Source organism: Ambystoma mexicanum, chromosome 4q (assembly GCF_040938575.1).
Source record: "Ambystoma mexicanum isolate Mex_15411 chromosome 4q, UKY_AmexF1_1, whole genome shotgun sequence".
NCBI lineage: Eukaryota > Metazoa > Chordata > Amphibia > Caudata > Ambystomatidae > Ambystoma > Ambystoma mexicanum.
In genome coordinates this window covers 348635275-348657435 of record NC_090928.1, presented here as the reverse complement: position 1 = coordinate 348657435, position 22161 = coordinate 348635275, and positions in this window count along the sequence as shown.

The window sequence follows — 22161 nt, the reverse complement described above, 5'->3', positions numbered from 1 at the left end:
GTAAATTGTGGTAGCACTTGTTCCGCTATCGCTTTTCCTTTTTCTAATTTGTTGGGGTTACATTTGATCCTATTACCCCCATTATTAATAGAGTTATTACCATTCAGTTCGTACTTACTTCTATCTTCCTCTTTTGTGAACAATAAATATAGAGGAAAGTGATCACTTTTATCATATATACCAACTGCCATGTCTAACACAAATTCACTTGCGCATACATTGGTAACTATATAGTCAATAGTAGACAAACTCTTTTCACTTGCTTGCGTTGGCTCTCTGTTTGCATCACCTTCACAGTTACCACTGAGTAAATTCAGATTGTATCTATGAAACAATTTAGAACAACATTTTCCCTGCTTATTAATAAGGTTTTTATTGAGTGTCTCTGATTCATTTGATTCATCTTGAATTATTTAACTACTATCAATTAAGGCATTAAAATCTCCTAGAAATAAAATGGGGATCTTAGTATCACATTCATTGAGGATGCAAGCTACATTTTCAATGTTCTTGTTGATATGTACGCCATTAGGATGGTTGTATATATTGACCACTAGTATTTTACAGGTCTTAGCCTGATTGCATTAGATTAATACTGCTAAAACCATGTCAGTCGACCACCCCATTTTGCGGCCTACCCAAGTATGTCTGACTGATCCAAGTAGTCCCCCCTTAGGCCGTCCCTTGGGACCCTTTGTGGCCAGCCTTTGCACCGTGCTATGCCCATCAATATCGGATCGCTACCACAACCAGGTTTCTTGTAATGCCACCACAAACAATAGCTGTGTATTTGCTAAAAGGCCCTCTTCAGATATATGATGAGAGTCCCCTCTGGTATTCCATGACATGATGATATCACTGTCATTGATGATTCTTATCAAAAAGGGATTTAAATACAACCGGCAACCATTGCCAGTAACCTTCATGTGGTTCTGTAGTATCGACAGGACACAATTCTACACTTGATTTCTTATTATCCTCTTGCCTCTTTTTGATAATGTACAATATGGAGAATATGAGGGCAGGCCCACCGATAGAGCACCGCCTCTCAATCTGTGCACTTCCTCCAAGCTAGTAACTTCCGCTGGGCAGTGATCTGGATGATCCACACACTCCTACGCAGGTCACAAACTCCTGTAAAGTGTGTCGGCTGTGGTGGCTGAAAATACTACGAGCTGTGCAACAGTAGCTAAAGATCTTGCTGGCTATCAAGCGCGCCCGTACCTGGCTCTCTGGCTGGAGCGAAGCCACCAGTGTGCACACCACCCAGAGACGACCTGAGGGTGGGGTTGTGCCACACACCAAAGGACCTCCTGAGTCCTAATTCAGGCCCCAACACAGGAGGGTTGATTGGTGCAACCCGGCAGGCCCTCACCAACTAATCACTCCACATCCCTCAGCCTCCAAAGGTCATATCTGACCCAATGTCCGCCACTTTGACCATCCAACATCCCATACAAATGTGATGTGCCTGTCATTATTGGGATCTCCCTTATGCCAATCCTTGTCGCACCAAGGACCTCCCAAGCCCCGACCTGGACCCCGAGGGAGAAATCACGGGTCATAGCACACACCAGAGTACCCCACTCCCGAGCCCCCACCCAGGCCCTGACACAGGAGAATGAATTGATGCAACCCGGCTGGCCCTCAACGACTGTCACGCCACTTACCTGGAGATCGGGGTTCTCCGCACCTGCTCGCTCCCCTCCCTCTTGGCGGATCTACCCGCGCTTTCGCTTGCGCGGATCCGCCATGGGGAGAGCATTGAGGGTTCCCGTTAGGTGTCCTCTGCGCATGCGCGGGAGACCACAGTCTCGGTTCCGCGCATGCGCAGTAGATTGGGCCCTCACCACGGCGAGAGCCTGCACTTCAAGCCTCGCTTTGGATGTGCCGGCACCCGGCAACGAGACGGTTTGCGTTTCAAGCCTCTCGGGTGCCGGTCATCCCATAAAAGGAGCGTCGATCGGGGGCAGGTCGCGTCTCAACGCGGTTTTTCCCTGATCGTGTTCTACGCTCGCTTGTTTTCACCAGCACCAGCCCTGTTTACTTCTGCCCGCTCCTGCTCGGTACTTCTGCCTGGATCCTGTCGCCCTCTCTGCAGCCCTCGGCCCATTCTTTCCTCTTGTCCTAGCTTGGAGGTCCTTTTGGGTCCTGGGTCTCCCTTCCTTGGGGTGTTTCTCCCTCTCTCCCGGGTTCCAATTTCAGTCCTTTCCCAATTCAGTTCCTGGGTTTGGTTCCCACTCTCATGCCTGTGCTCCTTCTCGGTCCCTTTTGGGACTTTTTGGACTACCTGCTGCTGTACCAGTCTGGACCACATCCTGCCTGTCATTCTCATTTCCTCAGTGGTTTGAGGGTTTCTTGCTCTATCTTCAACTTCAGCCTCCCTGTACCAGCTCAGCAGCCATACCCAGCATCTTCACAGCGTTCCTCTGATCAGAGTCTTTGGAACCCATCTTCGGACAAGAACTTCGGACTCTACAGTTAAAGGACATTAAACATCTTCCTCTCCTGTCAGTGCTTGCAATGTCCTGACGCCACGCAAATCAGGAGAGAGCGTCCTGTGGCGTTGGGAGTCGGTCCATCTTCCACCCTGTATCAACCTTGGGTGGTAGAGAGGCCGGTACCCCGCGTCACTCACTCATCTGAAAACAGTCGTCAGTCTGGCTGCCACGTCAAGATCCTCACCCAAGTCTACAGGTACGCTACACTCTCGTGATTCTCACCTTAACAGATTGAGACGCCTGCCTTCAGATTTGGAGATGGAAGATGGTCAAGATATCCGGAATGAGCTTCAAGCTCTCAGATCAGAGATGACTGCATTACGTCAGGAGAATCAGACATTACGTCAAATGGTATCACAGGGGGCAATGAGTGCTTCGCAGGGTGAAGGTTCATTGGCGCATACAACTCCGATCAAGTTTGATGGAGACCCCCGACGTGTAGCAGAATTTTGCAACCATTGCTGGATTCATTTCCTTTTAGACCATCTCACTTCACCAACAACAAGGCCAAGATTGGATATATCCTGGTGAATCTTTCTGAGATCGGTCTCGCTTGGGCAACTCCGTTGGTGGTCACCAATAGTCCTATTTTGAATGATTTCGTGGCCTTTGAAAAGGCTTTCTTGGAGGTGTTTCAATCACCAAACCTGGCTTCCGTATCCCAGAACCAGTTGATGGACATGAGACAAGGAAGTGCTGACATTATAACATACATAAGCTGCTTCCGCCAACTGGCGACCGACTCACAGTGGCCAGAAGTCACGCAAAGGACCTTGTTTCGCTGAGGTTTGAGAGATGAGTACAAGGACGAGTTACTCCATATTCCAGAGCCCGAAACCCTCCACCGCCTTATTGAACAAGTGGTCCGGATAGACCAGAGACTAGCGGAGCGAAGGGCGGAGAGACGTCGGTCTGAGAAATTTCATTCAAGAATGCCTAATGTACCAGTCGGATCTTTTGGTTCCTCAGAGTCTGGCACTGAACCTATGCAATTAGGGGCCATGAGAGGTCCTTTGTCAGAGGAGGAGAGGAGAAGAAGAAGAACACTGCGCCTATGTCTTTATTGTGGAGCGGCCGGACATTATCTGGGTACATGCCCCTTACGCCCTCAGAAAAAGAAGGCAGAAAACTAGGAGACCTGTTGTGCAATGGAAGGGCAACAACAGGTCCCACTCCTTTCTCAGGCCTTTCCGCGTCTTGTTCCATTCCCCACCCCATGCAACCAGCTGTATTACTGACCTTGAAGATCCGAATATCTTTGCCTGACAAGACTCTGGAAGTTTACGGGTTGCTGGATAGTGGAGCCTCTGGTAACTACATCGATGAATCGTTTGCTACCATCAACGGAATACCGCTTCTTTCCAGACATACTGCCCTACCGGTTGAGGTCATCGATGGATCCCCTTTGTCCTCCGGACCCGTCCGTCTTCATACCGTAGGGTTGGTACTTCGGATTGCTGATCACCTGGAAACTTTGGCCTTGGACGTGATTAGGTCTTCCATCTACAAGTTGGTCTTGGGATTACCGTGGTTGCAATGTCACAATCCAGTCTTCGATTGGGGGACTCGTACTTTATCCTTTTCTTCCACCTTTTGTTCTCGGAACTGCAACCTGCCAACCCAGACCCATGTTCCTTCAACTTCCTTGGAATCTTCCGGCAGAGGTTCAAATCTTTGCTCCATATCCCAAGTTCCACAAGAATATGCCGCTTTCGAACATGTGTTCTCTGAGCCAGGAAATATACCATTGCCCCCTCATCGCTCTTTTGATTGCTCCATTGATTTGTTGCCTGACATTGAAATTCCTCACGGGAGACTGTATGCCTTATCCCAGGATGAGAGGCAAGTATTACAGGACTACCTGTCGGATTGTTTAAGAAAGGGATATATAGCCCCTTCGAAGTCACCTGCGGGGTTTCCTTAGTTTTTTGTGAAGAAGAAGGAGGGAACATTAAGACCCTGTATTGATTATCGACAATTGAACGACATAACCATAAAGGATCGTTATCCCTTAACTTTGATTCGCAGTATCTTAGAAACTCTGCACACAGCTCGGATCTTCACTAAGCTCGATTTACGTGGAGCTTATCATTTGGTCCGCATTAAGGATGGGGACGAATGGAAAACCGCATTTAAGACCCCCTTTGGGCACTTTGAGTACAGTGTTATGCCTTTTGGTCTGTGCAATGCCCCAGCTGTTTTCCAGAGATTCATGGATAACATCTTCAGTGATTTAATAGGCATTTCGGTTTGGATCTACTTGGACGATATTTTGATTTTCTCCAGGTCACTTGAGGAACATGTGGAACACGTTTGTGAAGTTCTTCACCGTTTATCTCTCAATCAGTTGTTTGCCAAGGCGGAGAAATGTTCTTTTCATCAACCCAGCATCGAATTCCTGGGATATGTGATCAATCATACTGGTATTGAAATGGATCCCAAAAAGGTTCAAGTTGTCCTAGGTTGGAAGCAGCCACATGATGTAAAGTCTTTACAGCGCTTTTTGGGTTTTGCCAACTTTTATAGACGCTTTATTCCGCACTTTTCCCAAACTACAGCGCCACTTACCAGGTTGACCAGCAGTAAGACTGTTTTCAAGTGGGATTCTCTTGCTTCGCAGGCCTTCAACACCTTGAAGTCGGCTTTTACTACCGCCCCAATCCTGCGTCACCCTCAAGACGAATTACCCTACATTGTGCAGGCAGACGCTTCTGATTTCGCCATAGGGGCGGTTCTTCTGCAGTGTGATCCTAAGACATCCATTGAACATCCAGTAGCCTATTTCTCACGCAAATTGAATCCCAGCGAGAGGAACTATGTGGTCATTGAGAGGGAATTGCTGGCCATAAAAATGGCCTTTGAAGAATGGAGACATCTTTTGCTTGGGGCGCGCTTTTCAGTAGAGGTCCGTACTGATCACCGAAATCTGCAGTATCTATGTTCCTTACAGTGCCGTACGCCTCGCCAGGCTAGATGGGCCTTCTTTTTCTCTCAGTTTCTGTTCCATGTTACCTACATCCCTGGAACTGCCAATCTGAGGGCGGATGCTTTATCTCGGTCCCTGGAGAAGGTGGAGAGAAATACTGGTGTGAATTCATCGTTGATTTCCCCACATCATTTCTTGTTGGCATTGTCTCCCCATCTACAGTCCATTTCGGATGCCACTCGGATGGATCCTGAACGAACGACTCTTCTTCGGCGATCATTGGTGTTTGAACGTGATGGTCTACTGTTTTTCCAGAAGAGGTTGTACATCCCCATGGGGCCTATTCGTGACGGCATACTGCACAGTTTTCATGACTCATTGATTGGGGGACATCGTGGAATCAGAGCTACGCAAGAAGTGGTGTCTCGACAGTTTTGGTGGCCTGGGTGGGCCGGTGCAGTCAAGGAGTATGTGGAGAGTTGCCCCGTTTGCGCACAATCTAAGGTACCAAGAAGAAGACCTCTTGGATTGCTTTTTCCCACAGAACTGCCGCCATACCCGTGGCACACCATTGCCACCGATTTTATTGTTGATCTACCTCCCTCTGACGGATATACCTGCATAATGGTTGTGGTTGATTGCTTTACGAAGTATGCTCATTTCATCCCTTTTTGTAAAATACCCACGGCTGCACAGATGGCGTTGGCCTTCCTGCATGAAGTATATCGGTTGCATGGCCTTCCAGAAAAGATCATTTCAGATCGGGGATCTCAGTTTCTATCTTCTTTTTGGAGCAAGGTATGTGGCCATCTTGGCATTCACAGTGCTATGAGCTCTGGTTACCACCCACAGACCAATGGCCTCACCGAAAGGACTAATCAGACTTTGGAAGGGTATCTTCGCTGCTTTGCCAACGCTACTCAGTCCAACTGGAAGGCGTGTCTGGACTTTGCTGAAGTTTCATACAACAATTCCGTTCATTCCTCTACGGGAGTCAATCCGTTCTACTGTTCTACTGGCAAACACCCGAAACTGATGCCTTTCCGTCCTGTGCCTTCCACTACGGTTCCTTCTGCTGATAATCTGGTGTCTACCATTCAGAGACAACATGAAGTGGCACGTAGGACTTTGAAGCTGGCAAGTGACCGTATGAAGGTTCAGGCAGACAGGAGATGTGTGGAACCAGACTTTCAGGTTTGGGACAGGGTTTGGTTATCTTCGAAAAACTTGCTGCTTCACAATTTGCCGGTTAAACTGGCTCCACGATATTTTGCCCCATTTAAAATAGCTAAGCGCCTGTCCCCTGTGGCTTTTCCCCTTGAGCTTCCACGTTCTTGGCATATTCACCCAGTCTTTCATATCTCCCTTTTGAAACCTCATGTCAAAGACACCTTTGGTCGTTCTCCTCTTCGCCCAGCCCCGGTTATGGTTCAGGGTGTCCCCGAGTTTGAGGTTCAGGAGATCTGTGATGCCCGCTATCGTAGAGGGGTGCTCCACTTTTTAGTGGATTGGAAGGGATACCCGGCTTGTGATCGCACTTGGGAGCCACACCAGCATGTGCACGCACCTCGCCTTGTGCATGATTTTTACGATAGGTTCCCTTGAAAGCCTGGGGCCCCAGGTCTTCCTGGGAGGGGTCATAGTGTCACGCCACTTACCTGGAGACCGGGGTTCTCGGCACCTGCTCGCTCCCCTCCCTCTTGCCGGATCTACCGGCGCTTTCGCTTGCGGGGATCCGCCATGGGGAGAGCATCGAGGGTTCCCGTTAGGTGTCCTCTGCGCATGCGCGGGAGACCACAGTCTCGGTTCCGCGCATGCGCAGTAGATTGGGCCCTCACCACGGCCAGAGCCTGCACTTCAAGCCTCGCTTTGGATGTGCCGGCACCCGGGAACGAGACGGTTTGCGTTTCAAGCCTCTCGGGTGCCGGTCATCCCATAAAAGGAGAGTCGATCAGGGGCAGGTTGCGTCTCAATGTGGTTTTTCCCTGATCATGTTCAACGCTCGCTTGTTTTCACCAGCACCAGCCCTGTTTACTTCTGCCCGCTCCTGCTCGGTACTTCTGCCTGGATCCTGTCGCCCTCTCTGCAGCCCTCTGCCCATTCCTTCCTCTTGTCCTAGCTTGGAGGTCCTTTTGGGTCCTGGGTCTCCCTTCCGTGGGGTGTCTCTCCCTCTCTCCCGGGTTCCAATTTCAGTCCTTTCCCAATTCAGTTCCTGAGTTTGGTTCCCACTCTCCTGCCTGTGCTCCTTCTCGGTCCCTTTTGGGACTTTTTGGACTACCTGCTGCTGTACCAGTCTGGACCACATCCTGCCTGTCATTCTCATTTCCTCAGTGGTTTGAGGGTTTATTGCTCTACCTTCAACTTCAGCCTCCCTGTACCAGCTCAGCAGCCATACCCAGCATCTTCACAGCGTTCCTCTGATCAGAGTCTTTGGAACCCATCTTCGGACAAGAACTTCGGACTCTACAGTTAAAGGACATTAAACATCTGCCTCTCCTGTCAGTGCTTGCACTGTCCTGACGCCACGCAAATCAGGAGAGAGCATCCCGTGGCGTTGGGAGTCGGTCCATCTTCCACCCTGTATCAACCTTGGGTGGTAGAGAGGCCGGTACCCCGCGTCACTCACTCATCTGAAAACAGTCGTCAGTCTGGCTGCCACGTCAAGATCCTCACCCAAGTCTACAGGTACGCTACACTCTCGTGATTCTCACCTTAACACCGACTCACCACATTAGGCCCGATTGAATTAATGAAGTGTACCCAGCTACCAGGCGCCACCTCAGGCTCCAAAGGCACCTCTGATCCGACGTTTGCCTTCTTTTCCATCCTAACAGACAGGATCTACCTGTCAGTGTTGGAGTCTCCCTTTTACCGATCCTCGTCACCAGCAAAGTCACCAGTAAAGTGTTGTGATAATGGAGAGTCCACATTCATAAATAATTCCACACGTTTATTTCAAGGGAAAGAGCCCAACACAGGTCCATCCGCTGACAGCATAGGCAAACGGATTCATGGATTTCAACTGACAGACATACTGCACGTTATGACATTCCAAATTGGAACATGTGGATGCCATGGCGTGCACAAGCAGGCAAACAGGCTGACAAGCCTTGGACAAGACAAACGACTACATCAATCAAAGAGTGAGAGAATGGTTGGATGCAGAAAGCAGAGACAAAGTTGCTGCACATCTGTATTTAGTGTTGCTTTCTACTGACAAAGGCTTTTAGTGTAACTTTGCTTCCAATTTTGAAGTGTGATGAAAGGACAAACTACAAGTCACAGTTTAAAAATAGTTAGGAAAATCGCAGGGACATTGGCAATGAGAAAATGAAGGTCCTCCCAGAGTAGGAAGCATGCAGGAAGGGTAGGCAGGTGGAACGGTGTCTTCTGTGCCTCACTCAGCTCATGACCACCCATTCAGAATATGCATCTACAGTCATAAAGGAGAGATGCTTAGAGTCCCTGTTCTGCTTGTCTTCCTGGTCACTATGCCGTTGAAAAAGGCACAGAGAGAACACTCTTAACTCTCTGCTTGCAGAGCAGGTCAAAAAAACACATGATCCCTGCTCTTCTCCTGTTCTACCCCCTGTTGTGGCCCCTCTGCATATCATAACTTGATATATGATACCGTCAGTGGTGGGTGGCTCAATTGTGTGGTGGGTCTCCACCCTAGCAGTCCTTACACCTTCTAACACTTTCAATTCGTCTTATTCCATTAATGAACCAGCCCAATCAAGGCACCATGCTGAATGGCACTTGGTTGGATAAAATAAGCAATGAGATTGTGTCACACGGAGGATAACGTCCTGGCTCCTATGACATGTGCACACTCTTGAAAGGTGGCATGGCGTGCAGACTCCAGACAGACCTCATTGGTCCTATTGTTCTTCCAAAGTCCTCTACGCTGGTAAAATAGATGTAGGCCTCAGGGGGGCCGAGTAGGCGGGTGCTCCGGGATCCGGAGACCCCTTCAGGAAAGGCCATCTGCCTACCGGGAAAGGCCATCTGTGTAGGAGTCCCTATACTTAGATTCTGATAATTTTTTTGGTGCTTTGGCACGTCCCGAGAAAATCAGAAGTCGATGCCCCTGGCTAAGCCTGGCATGCAGTCCAAGATGTGGTGCTCCGTTTCCATGTCATTTCTCAGTGACCACAGTCTGTTTGCCACAACTAAGCTGTGTTATTTGGGAGATGCACCCAGTCCTTTTATTTGTCTTTGCTTTCTGGCACCTGTAGTTTTGCATTCCCCATTATAAATACAGTCAGGGATGTCATTTGCGGTCATTTGAGGTTACCAGGGGTCACAGCTGCGATCAATGATCACAGTCAAGTCTGTGAAATGGATCATCCCATTTACTAAGTGGGTCATAACTGCATTACCAAACAGTGTGCTGGCAACAAATGCATACCACATCACATATACAGCACCTAATGAAGACCCGTACTGCCAACAACAGAATCACACCAGCGGACATCCCAAACACCACCTTCAAGGTCAACACAACAACAGGGCATGGCCAAACTAGTATCATGTATACCACATGTAAGTCAAAAGAGGAAAAGCAGTATGTCCCGTTCACTGAGACCCAGCCTCCTGCGGGGCAGTCTGCACTGGGAGACCATTTAATTCCACAGTGCAACAGCAATGCGCAACAAAGGGGCATTCAGAAACCTGTGCTGGACACCATATCCTGTCAATGCTCTCCCTGAATGCCACAATGTCTGGTGCATATTCTGTCTTAATGTCACAATGTCCTGGAGCACTGTTTCGCTCAATGCCACTGTGTCCCAGTGCCCGTCAGGCCTCAATGCACGCATTTCCTGGCACAGCTCACCAGGGCGGCTATCACCGCAAGACTCATCTAGGCAACTCCTGGAGGATTTTCCCTTGCTGCTGCCTGCATGAAGCAACAACTCCTCCCAGTTAAATTGGTTGGCATGCAAGTGGCCCACGTGTGTGGCCTAAGAAGATGTGATGAAAATGGCCTGCCCTGTCATAAACCAACAGTCTGTGGATGATGACCTGTACCTGATCTACAGGGGCCACTCAGCATTGAGAACTCCACTGATATTGGTGGCAATGGTGCTGACCAAGATGCAGCTCTTTCAGCTGTGGACACACCGCAAGCCACATATGTGCAATGCCCCACATGTGCCCCAGTGACCTCGGAACCACCAGCAGATGTAGCCTGTTGTGCCTTGGTTATACCAGACGACGGCAAGCTGACCTGGGTCTGTCCCTCGGACACAGTCTCTGACATGAACAGGAGGAACTCTTCCTCATCCTGGCTTGGGAGCTTGGGGCTTCTATGATTTCACCAAATATCTCATCCAAATCAGTAGCAGCATTCTCTGAAAAGGGCGAGTTGGCAAGCGTGCTCACTGTTGCCTTTAATCAGACACCACTAACTGGCCTGTGCTGGCAGATGGTGCAGGCTGATCTTCCTTTGGGGAATCCTTACCTGGAAAAGAACAAGCACCAACTATAATTCCCCACACCATTTGCCCACATAGGCTGCAATGTTTCTACAATGTACCACAATAACCCACCATTGCATGCGTCCTCACAGGCTAATGGCTTCCTAGACCCAACACAGAGCACATAATATACTGGAAAAGCAAAGAAACATGATACATGCAATGTACTCTCCCCACAAATATCATGCACACCAACCAATCTGTGTTTTGCCGATGGAAATGGTTGCTATGGACATTACACTATAATCAAACAAAAACATGTAATAACTATAAACACTTATCTTACTGTATACACCACGCTAAGGACATGTCATGGAGCCATAACTACATCATTCTGTGGACATGTGGTGTGGTGCAAGTTCCTGCCATGACACATTGTTGTGATCACCCTTAAGGAGAGGCTAGAAGAGTCACTGTCAAAAATCTTCAGCCTTTTATCTGACACACCCTGAGAGGCACTTTGGAATACCATGAGAAGCAGCGTATGCTGATTGGCCTGTAATGCCCTGTCACTCCAATCCACACAGGCCTGGTCATGTGGCAGTGCATATGTACTCCACAAACACGTCAGAAACACAGCTACCTAGTAGCCATTCTGGACTGTGAATACCCTGACACGGGTCAAATGTTTGTGCAAACAGCAGGATGAACAAATGCAATACTGAGGCTGGGTGAACAGCAAGCACTGGTGGGCCGTCACCAAATGTGATGGGGTGCACATCTGCCATGGCAGGTGGGTTGTAGGGGCTGTGTGTGCATGTACTGCCCGTCATGTGATAGGCTCCCAAATGAATGGAGCAACTAACACATTGAACAGTATGCAGGACATTTTCATGCACACAATTGAGAGGGCCGATATCAAGGCACTTAGAGGACTTGGCAATCACCATACCTACATACTAGTGTATGCAGGTGGTAGAAATGGCCTCTGTTTGATGTTTGTGCCATATATGCCAACACGGCCATTCAACATACTACCCCTGCGGGCTAACTGCCATGACTTACAACACACTAATGCATGTTAAGTCGTGTGGGACTTATATTCGTATTACCATCTTCTCTGGATCTATGTGATATTTTCAAATGTTAAAAGCGATACGCAAAAAGGACAGATTCATTTTGGCCGAATTGGTGTGGCCTTCAATATTCCAAAATATCTCATTCCGGGGGTGGGATTGTTTCACCCCAGAGTCCCTGGACACCAATCCCTGGAAACCAATCCCTTAAATCACTCCTTTTAAATCCTCCTTTGCCCCACCCACTCCCGGCCATAAACATTCTTCTACCATCACCACTCCCCGTATGCACACATATTTACTCACACTCTCCCTCCCACACCACAAACACTCCTCCTTGACACAGACAAATACATTTACATGTTCTCCTGCACCCCCTCCCCTTCACACTAAAAACATTCCCCCTCTACACACACATACACGCACACACCCACAGAGACATACACTTACCTAATACACGCCCAGCTTCCGTCTTCCTGCCCAGCCCACCCGCACCTGTCAGCCCCTGTGTGCACTCATGTGCGGCAGTGGTGTGACAGTTTGAATTAGAAATAGAACTCTGAGCGGTCTCAGAGTGGTATTACTAAATCTGTCTTTTTGGGTTTCTGGGAAACCAGAAAGACTTTTTCATTCTGCACCCTTCTCCTTCCTACAGAACACCTGCACACTGGTGTCCCTACCCATGCTCCTATGGTCCTGCTACATGTCTGTCCTAATCCAAATCAGGATATGGATACCACTAGGCAGTCCATTTTGCCACTCATAGTTTGGCTAGGGCATGATGACCAGCATTACATGACTACCACCTCAGGATTTAGGGTGAGCACAAGTCACCAGATGGCATGGGAACCATCTATAGGATCCCATCCTCAGCAAGTGGCTGCTATAGCCACTCAAGGCATGGCAAATATATGCACAGCAGTAAAGTGAATCCCAGAAAGATCCAGTTCTAGTGGGACCACGTGCCCCTCCACTGATCTGACACTTGTATTGGCCACTGTAACCTGTGTGTTACAATCAAAGGCCAGTTTAGCAGGATGTGCCAAACACACATTTCTGATTGAAATGACAACTATGCTACACTGTCCATGGGCTGATGCCTTTTGCAGGTGTGCAACACGGCATTACATGGGACAGGGTATGTTCACATGACATGTGGAACGGGGCGAGGAAGAGAAGGACACTGAATAATTGCCCCTGTACATATGATGTACAAGGAATTTACAGGTAACAACAAAGCCATCATGTACACGTCACTCAGCAGATGTGGACAAATATTTTTCTATGTCTCCAGTGCCCATGATCATCTCACTAAATATGTGTCAACTGACTGCCTCTTAAATTCAGATCATCTCCTTTATCAGGGGAGATCCCCTGCCTGTTGCCTACGCTGAACTCACATTCCTCTCCAAATGTTCCTTTGTTCTACGAGTCACTTCTCCCATGCACTTAGCTACCTCCTTGGAAGTATGATTTTCCACTCCACAGGCTTTCATCTTACCAGTCACCTCCTGCCATAGTTGCACATGTTCTGTAACTGAGCAGGTACTACCAGCCCAACTATAGAGGTTCAAATGACGTTCATATGCAAAGTGTGTCAGGATGACCAGCTCCTCATTCGTTATCCTTGTTTTCCTTGGTGGGCCCTTCATTTTGGTGGTCCCTTCTCTGTTGGTGGCCCCCTCTTTCTCAATGTATGCCATGACTGACTCATTGTGCTTTGCACGGTCCTATAGGTGCATGTGATTGTATGAGATAAAAGCAATCTGCACACGTGCCCTCTTTCATGCCTAAACCTGTGAACACTGTGCATACATAGCACATATAGTGTGCGTTGTAGAAGTTATGTGCTAAAGGTCTTTTCTCCATCTGCTGACTCATAGTGCTCCCTGATGCCACCTGTGTATTGCTTATACGTATGTCTTGCCTGATCTCTGGCCTCTGTCTGCCTTCTCTGCATGACAACTCCTCCTCCCTGGTAATCTGTCATTGGTGGTGGACCACTTACACTGTTCTGGAGTGACTTTTTGACCACCACAGCCAATCACCTCCTGCGCAGCATTAGAACATCTACTCCCCATCAGTGGCGTAACACAAAATGTGGGGGCCCCCCTGCGAGCCATGCTGAGGGCCCACCCAACTCAACAACAAATCACGGGTTGCACCACACTCGGGGTCAGCCTAGATTATTACGCTTGCGCAGTAGGCACACATGTGCTGTTGAAGGGGTATGCCACACATTGCACTAGGAGAAAGAAATAAATATGTGTTTTAATGCAATACACAGCACACTTTCTGAGACAAATTGGCAAAAAAGCCAGAGTGTTTGCAATGGTTTTGTAGGGTAACACAATCCAATACATGCAAGTCACCAACAGTGCACAGGAACATTAATGCTTTGCTATTAAAAATGCCATGCCACAATGAAAACATAGCTAACTGGCTGCACAATGTAGACCAGCGTAATAACATCACAGTAAAGCATGCCAGGCCACACTTAGACATACCTAGACTGGTTGCACCAAAATTTCAGTTGAAGCAATAACACTCATCAAGAAGAGAACACACATTTAAGCCTGCGTTTCTGTGGCCTCTAACAACACGGCCAAACTCTTTAAAATCTGTAAGTAACTGGTCAATCCTGTTGCAGTCTTTATCTCTCCAGTTCCCTCACAGGCCCTCTGTATGGCTCTGTTCTCTCACTTCTCTGCTAAAACTCAGGACATCCAGTCCCCCATCTCCTCTTCCTCTCCCTCTTCTTCTCTTGGCCTCCCACTGGCCAGTTCTATTTCTCTTCCTCCTTTCTCCTCTTTCTCTCTGACAATACCCGATGCAGTTTCTAGACAAGTCCGATCTTTGATTGTGTTGTCCAAACAGGTGCTCCCCTGCTCCTCTAGAACCATCAAGGACCATATTGACACCCTTGCTCCAGCCTTGGCGTATTTCTGTAATCACTCTTTCACCACTGGAATGTTCCTCACTCCCCTTCAGGCTCTCCTCAAACTCCTCTATCTCTGATTCCTGTCTATCCGTGATTCAGGATTGTTGTGCATTCACCAATCTCTCCTATAATGCCAGTAAGATGGAGATCCTTCTGCATTGGAACGCCAGCCCATGCTTTCCCTCTCGCACTCTCTCTGCCCGCCTTGGGCCCTCTTCTTTCGCCTTCCAGTGAGGCAAAAAACTTGGTTGTCATCATTGACTCCTCTCTCTCTTTCTCTCCTCACATCTTGGACCTCACCAAGAAGTCCCACTACCAGCTGCTCCTCCTCAAAGGGACTCTTCCCTTTCTCACTTTCCCCCAGAAGCTCACTGTCTCCAGAGCCCTGGTTCTCTCTAGGCTGGACTACTGCAACAGCCTCTAGCTCAATCTGGCTTCCTCTAATCTCTGCCCCTGCAATTAATGCAGAACAGGACTGCAAGACTTATCCTTGGCCTCAAGCCAAAGGATCATAACTCTCCAGCCCTGAACTCTCTCCACTGGCTCCCGGTTGCTGCAAGGATCAAGTTCAAGACCCTTTTCATTGTCCATAAAGCTTTCTGGGTCCAGGCCCACACTACATCTATCGCTCTCTTCCAAAATACCTTCCTGCTCATGCCCTTCACTCAGCTACCTCCAACTCTCTAAGGGTTAGCCACTTCCCCAGACAGAGAGAGGGGGCAGGGAGGGGGTAGATCTCTCTCCTACACAGGTGCCTCCCTCTGGAAAGGCCTCCCTGCCCCTCTCAAACTTGAGCCGGACCACCTGAAGATCCGGAAGCAGCTCAAAACTTTCCTCTTCTCCTACGCTTGCTCTCTCTCCCTCCCCTCCTGGCCTACCTGACCTACCTGTCTGCTGTATCGACTGGTTGCTGGGCTACCCTCAGAGTCTCACCATGTCCAGACTCTTTCTTGAGCAGTCACCCCTGCACTGCCTCTGGGCCTACCACACACTTAGGGGCTGCAACTGTAACGCTACAGTTGCTTGTTCTCCTTGCACTACTCAGAGCTGCACTGCTCTGGCTGCACTTACTCAGAGAATTGCTGCCCTGTTTTTCCCTCCCCTCTCCCTTGCACTTCCCCTCTCACTTTCCCCTTGCACTTCTCATTCTCATACCTGCACGATCTGAATGACACAAGGCATAGTAAGATCGTTTGTCTTGTCCTCCCTCTGTCTTCTCTCCTGTGTCTTGTCGCACCTAGAAACACTTGTGTACAGGCGCGTTATAAATGACTTATATCATATTTTATCACAGATTCCCGGAAAAATATACAATGCCCCAGTAATAAATGACTAGTCTGGCTGCACCAAAATACCAGTCTAGCCAGGTGATTACACTTAGCAGGACTGATTTATCAGAAATGCCTAGTTATAAAAAAAAGTCATACCAAACTGAGGAATGACTAGACTGGCTTCACCAAAATGCCTCTCTAGCACTAATACCACATATCATGCCTGCTTAGACTGGACATGGACAGCCATTATGATTTGTCACACAATCCCGCCCACCCACAAACATTCTCTCTCCATCCCACTCCTACCCCAACCTCCAAAATCAGCTCCTTGCCCCAGAATTACCTCCACGTCCCTCTTCCTTGTCCCAGAGCTTACAAATGAGGCTCATTCACTCATAGGTAAGTACTGGGATGAGGAAAAGTGGGACTAGGGATAATGAAGATTACAGGTAGCTAAGTCAGGCATGACCTCCATATATCTCTACCTCATCCCAGTACTTGTGTATGAGGCAGAGTGCCTCACGCACAAGTAGTGGGACGATGAAGAATAGGGCCAAGAGTAATGAAGATTACCAATCAGTAATCAAGGCATTAAACACAAGTAGTGGTGCAACACCATTGCGTTGACTGGGATTCAGCACTCCTCCCCCTGAAATGTTGGGCTATGTTGACTCGACCTGGCTGACCTTCAGAGCAGTTGCCGGACCGAAAAGGACAAAGATGTTAAACAGCACCTGGGTTTTGCTTTTAACAAGAGCCCAACAATTACTAACATAAAGCATTTCACTGTTAGTACCTGCATTCAAGTGCCACATTTTTTAGCCAATTGAAATTGTGATGTGGGTTTAGTACTTGCATGCCAGGGGAGTGATTTGAAGGGTAGAGAGGGAACAGGAGACCACTAAATTCTCACAGCAGTCAATAAGTGGGAGCTTTAAACCTTAAAGGAGAGAGTTAACTGCTTGTAACATTGAAGCTGCACTAGAATAGTCTCATTAAAATGTGTAAAGAAATTGGATTTCCCCACAGAAATAAGTTTACCCCTCCCCCACCACCCGTGAAATTATCGCCTCTCCCAACATTTGAAGGGTTAGCCCCCCCGAAATGTAGGTTTTGTAGCACCCCTGAACACAAGCACACACACCATTAACCATATACACACATGCACACCCAGCCATCCATACATTTAAGTGTGCACTCTTTCACCATAGTGGCACACCCAGGCAGCCACCCGTACATTTAAGTGTGCACCCTTTCACCAACAGGCACACACACCCAGGCACCCACCCATACATTTAAGTGTGCACCCTTTCACCATAGACTCACACAGGCAGCCACCTATACATTTAAGTGTGCACCCTTTCACCATGCACTCACACACGCACCCATCATGGGGTTCAGGGGAGCCCTAGTACTTAAATAAATTGTTTCTTTTTGAAGTCACGTTGACTTCATAAAGAAATTATTTTCTTTAAGGACTGAACCATAACGGAAATCATTTCTTTATGAATGCAGAGTGACTTCAAAAAGATACTGGGGGTTATTATGACCCTGGCGGTAGCCGTGCCGGTAAATATTGGCACGGCTGCCACCGGAATCATGCATTTTCCAGAGCAAGGGCAGTTACCGGTGCATTACAGCCCCGGCGGACCCAGTAATTGCCCATTCCCGGGCACCGGAAAATATTACTCCCCATTCCCATTTGTATCCCATTGGACTCAATGGGAATGGGGAGGCCGGATGCACCAGCACCATTCATGAATGGTGCCAGTGCATCCATCGAGTTCTGCGCACCGGCTGAAAGGCACACGCTCACAGAATGGGCAGATTGCCGGTCTGCAAACTAAGGTACCGGCAAGCTTACCAGTACTGTTTTTTCCGGACCGGAAAACTCATAATGAGGCCCACTGTTTCTTTTTGAAGTCATAGGGCTTCCCCCCCCCATGACATGGAGGCCTCCAGCCTAGGGTCTTCCATTGAATGGGGTGGGGGGATCCCTCAGACTTCAAAAAGAAAGTTTCTTTTTGTAGTCACTCTGCCTTCATAAAGACATTATTTTTGTTACAGAAATAATTTCTTTATTAATGCAAAGTGAAATCAAAAAGAAAAAAAAAGTTACAAAAAATAAAAAATTGTTTTCATTTTTTTCTCCAACTGGGGCCCCCTTCCAGGACATTTTCACATGTCCTGATGGGGCCCCCCCACACCGCAGGGGCTGTGTGGACCACGTTACACCAGTGCTCCCCACCTCATCTGCCTTATCTCGACACCAACAGCTCCATTTCAAGCATCACAGCTTCTCGGTTACTCTCACTCCTAGTCTTAGGGCTGTCATCTTCTCTGCTGATTAAGTTGCTATCCTTCATGACCAGGTTCTAAGGCATTATAAGTCCCTCTTGAGTGCTGCTGCGCAGCTTGGGGCCTCTGACCTTCAAATCACGCAGGGCAACATTATGGCTGCAAATAACATGGAGGGGATGATAGTCTGTACTGGGAACAATTATAAGAAATGTTGCGATGATATGAGGATCTGGAGCCAGTAAAAGGCAAGGGTGGCCATTGAGGCAGAGCACAGTGAGCTGGCCCATTCTCGTGGCTGCCATTGTATGAAACTGCTACAGGTCCATATCCTGGAGAAAGGGGACTCAGCACTTAATGCGCAGATCGTGACCAGCAGGCAGCTCATCCAAGCCGTTAGTAGTACAAAAAGGGAACCTGGTCTTACATTGCCACCATGGCATGGATGAAATGGCATGAGAGGGTATGTCTACCTCTTAAAGGGAAGTTTCCAAAATGTTATTTGCAAGGAGGCTCATTATCACACTGCAACATCGGTAAGTGACATATAGGACCTCTGGGGCCACACTGGGCTGACATACATCTGATCAAGCAGTGGATGCAAGCTTTACCAGCTGTCAAAGGCATGTAGCAGCATGTGTACTTGTCATTCTTTACAACAGCTGTGTCCATGTCCTGTTCTTTAGTGATTTTCACATGAGGCAGAGTGATGCTCAAGTGAAGTGTGGAAGGACATGTCTCATTACAGGCTCAAATTACATCCATACAGTGACGCAAAATGCTTTTATGTGAGGGATGGTGGCCATTGGGGTCTCTGCAAATGTGCATTTTAGAGATGCATCTGTGTAACCTCCATTGTGGTGTCAGTGTTGGTTAGGATGGAGAGGAGGAGGACACGGAGGGCCTGCAGACATGGGCGAGAACAGGAGGATGCAAAGTACATCATGGAGGTGTCAGCACATCCTCCTCTCCCAGGCTCATCCAAAGCAGCCCTACCTACCTTCTTGGCTACCTCCACCCAGACAATGCCCAGTTCTTCCATCCGGGCCACAGTGCTGTCATTGCTAGAGAGTGAATTATATCAGACACATGTTCTCCATGATGCTGCACTTTCAACTCAATAACAGGCTGCACAGCATCACATATATGTGTTCATGCTCTTCACCCACCTGGCAGCAGCAATGAGCCTGGGTGGTCTCCTTGGACAGGCCCCTTTGATGACCCCCTTCTCCACATTCACGTCTGTGCCCCAGACTACCTCAAGTGTGGCCTCTGTGCCTGACATCTGCAGTGGCTTGTCTGTTGCTGTACCACCATTGCCATGTTTGGACATGCCTTTGCTCCTGGCGTAGGTGAAGGTCTGTACAGAGGCAGATTAAGTGGCTCCCATAGATTAACTGAGGGGGAGGTGTTGGTCTCTGGCCCTGCCTGGATCCCAGTTGAGGACAGGCTGTATTGGCCGAATTTTCATTCCGGGAAAGTGCCTAGATGGCTCCTTTCTCCGCCAGTGATCACTTGGGTATTAGCTGAACTGAAGGAGGAGGACAATTAACATTTGTTTATAGTAATGTGGACTTATTTATTATTTAGGAATGGTAGTCTTTTGACAGGTTTCCCTTTCTGTTTGTGCATATGTTCAGATTTTATCATAGTGTAATCCTAATTAAGTATTATTACTAAAAGTGTATCTTTATTTAACAGGGTACCTAAAAGTTTGAAGAAGAATTGAAAACATGAATGGATATTAACACAACAAGACACAAGACAGAGTTGCCCCTGATGAAAGTCCAACATTGATATCTGTGTATTGGACCGAAACTTGTACAAGTAGGGATTCCATAAGGTTAAGAGGAAAATCACAACAAATATAGCAAAAGAACAAGGCCCCAGTGTGAAGTGTCACACAGAAGTTATGGTGTACTGTATTAACAAGCCTCATATATATTGATTTACTTGTGTTGGTTTTATGTGTTGTTTTTTACATGATGTTTTATGTGATGTGATCCTAGTTTCAGGAAAGGCTTCCCTCACCATATATATATATATATATATATATTACATGGCCACGGTAGTGGCCATGTAGCTATGGTTAAGTTGCTGTTTCCATAGGAAGAGCACTTTTTGGGCGGCTTATAACTTCGCTCTCCCTGGACGGATCCTCACCAAACTTTGCAAAAAAAGTAGTTGGGTCACTCTGAATTGTTTTGCAAAGTTTGATGAGGATTCGTCCAGGGGGGGAAAAGTTATAGGGGGGGGTCCCAAAACTTTTTTTTTTCCCATAGACTGAATGGGAAAAAACTTTGCGCACGGCTACAGCCCGAACCGCTGGACGGATTTACACCAAATTTGCGGCAGGAGCGGCGGCCTGGTCCCAAAAGCATGCTTTTGTAAATTTGGTGTAAATCTGTCCAGTAGTTTTTTTAAAAATGACTAAAATGTAAGGCAAAAAAAATAGTGATATCTGCGTTCGCTTCGCGGACGGGCTTCCCTGTTCGCTCCGCGGACAGCACCCCGATTGGCCCATGGGCTTGTGTCATGTCCGCGGACATGCGACGTGTTCGCTGATTGGACGGCGAGGGGCGTGGAGCGCGTCAGATTTTCTGTGGCGCCCACCATCTTGTATTCGCAGTCGACCGCTTACAGCGCAGTGAAACGTGGATAAAAAATTGTATTTAGTGCCGTGTGTTGGTGTGTAAGAGTGTTTGGGGAGGGTGGGGGAGTATGAGATAGGTTCAATGCTTTGTTTTTTTATGTGCTAGACCTTTTTGTTGCGTTCAATTTGTCCGCGGAGAACACGGCTGTTCGGACATTTTGTAAATAAACTAAAGGGTGGGGTGTTTAGAGGACGGAGTATGTGTCATTTTTGTTCGCAAGGAAGGTAAAAATGAGCTATGAACACTCGCGGTGTACTTAATTGTTCGTAAATACACAAACTGGGGGTGTCCTCAGGACGCTGTCCGTATTGTAATCTGTCTAGTTGAATGTGTTCAAAGAACACTCGCAGTGTCTCGAAATGGTTGCAATTACACACAATGGGGGTGTTCTGAGAACGTTGTTTGTATTGTACGTTGTCAGGGTGAAAGTGTTTTAAGAGCACTCCTTTTGTTCGCTAATAGTACAATTTCCTAGGGGCATCAACCGACTTTTTGTCCACTAAAGAAACGATAAATCTGGCTGGTGTGCGTCGACATTATGTGATAATCCTATGACTGGCGCTATTGACCTGGCTGACTTGCTTTTGCGACACTAAATCATATCTCCCGCCACTAAGCCTGATATTATCAAAGCATTCATATTCCCCGCCTTTCTCCGTGACGTTACAGGGTGCGTAATGAAACGCGCCCAGTCGTCTCCAGTACTACGCGACTTTACACAGAACCCAGAAGACAACACACATTATGTCACAACACAGCGTGCCACAATTCAGAATATGAAACTATGATTTAAAAGCAAAGAGCAAGATTGTAAATGTTGTAAAGTACATTTATTTGAGATCAAATGTTTAGAGAATATTCAGCAATTTGCATTTGTCTTTGTTGTCGATCCGCAAAAGTTCATGTTGAGACACGCGATGTTCCTTTGCGGTACAGAGAGTGTTAGATCAGGTTACAACTCAGTGCGCCACAATTCGGAATATGAAACTGTGGTTTAACAGTAAACAGCAGGATTGTACATTTGGTACAGTACATTTATTTCACATGAAATGTTTAGTGAATATTCAGCGA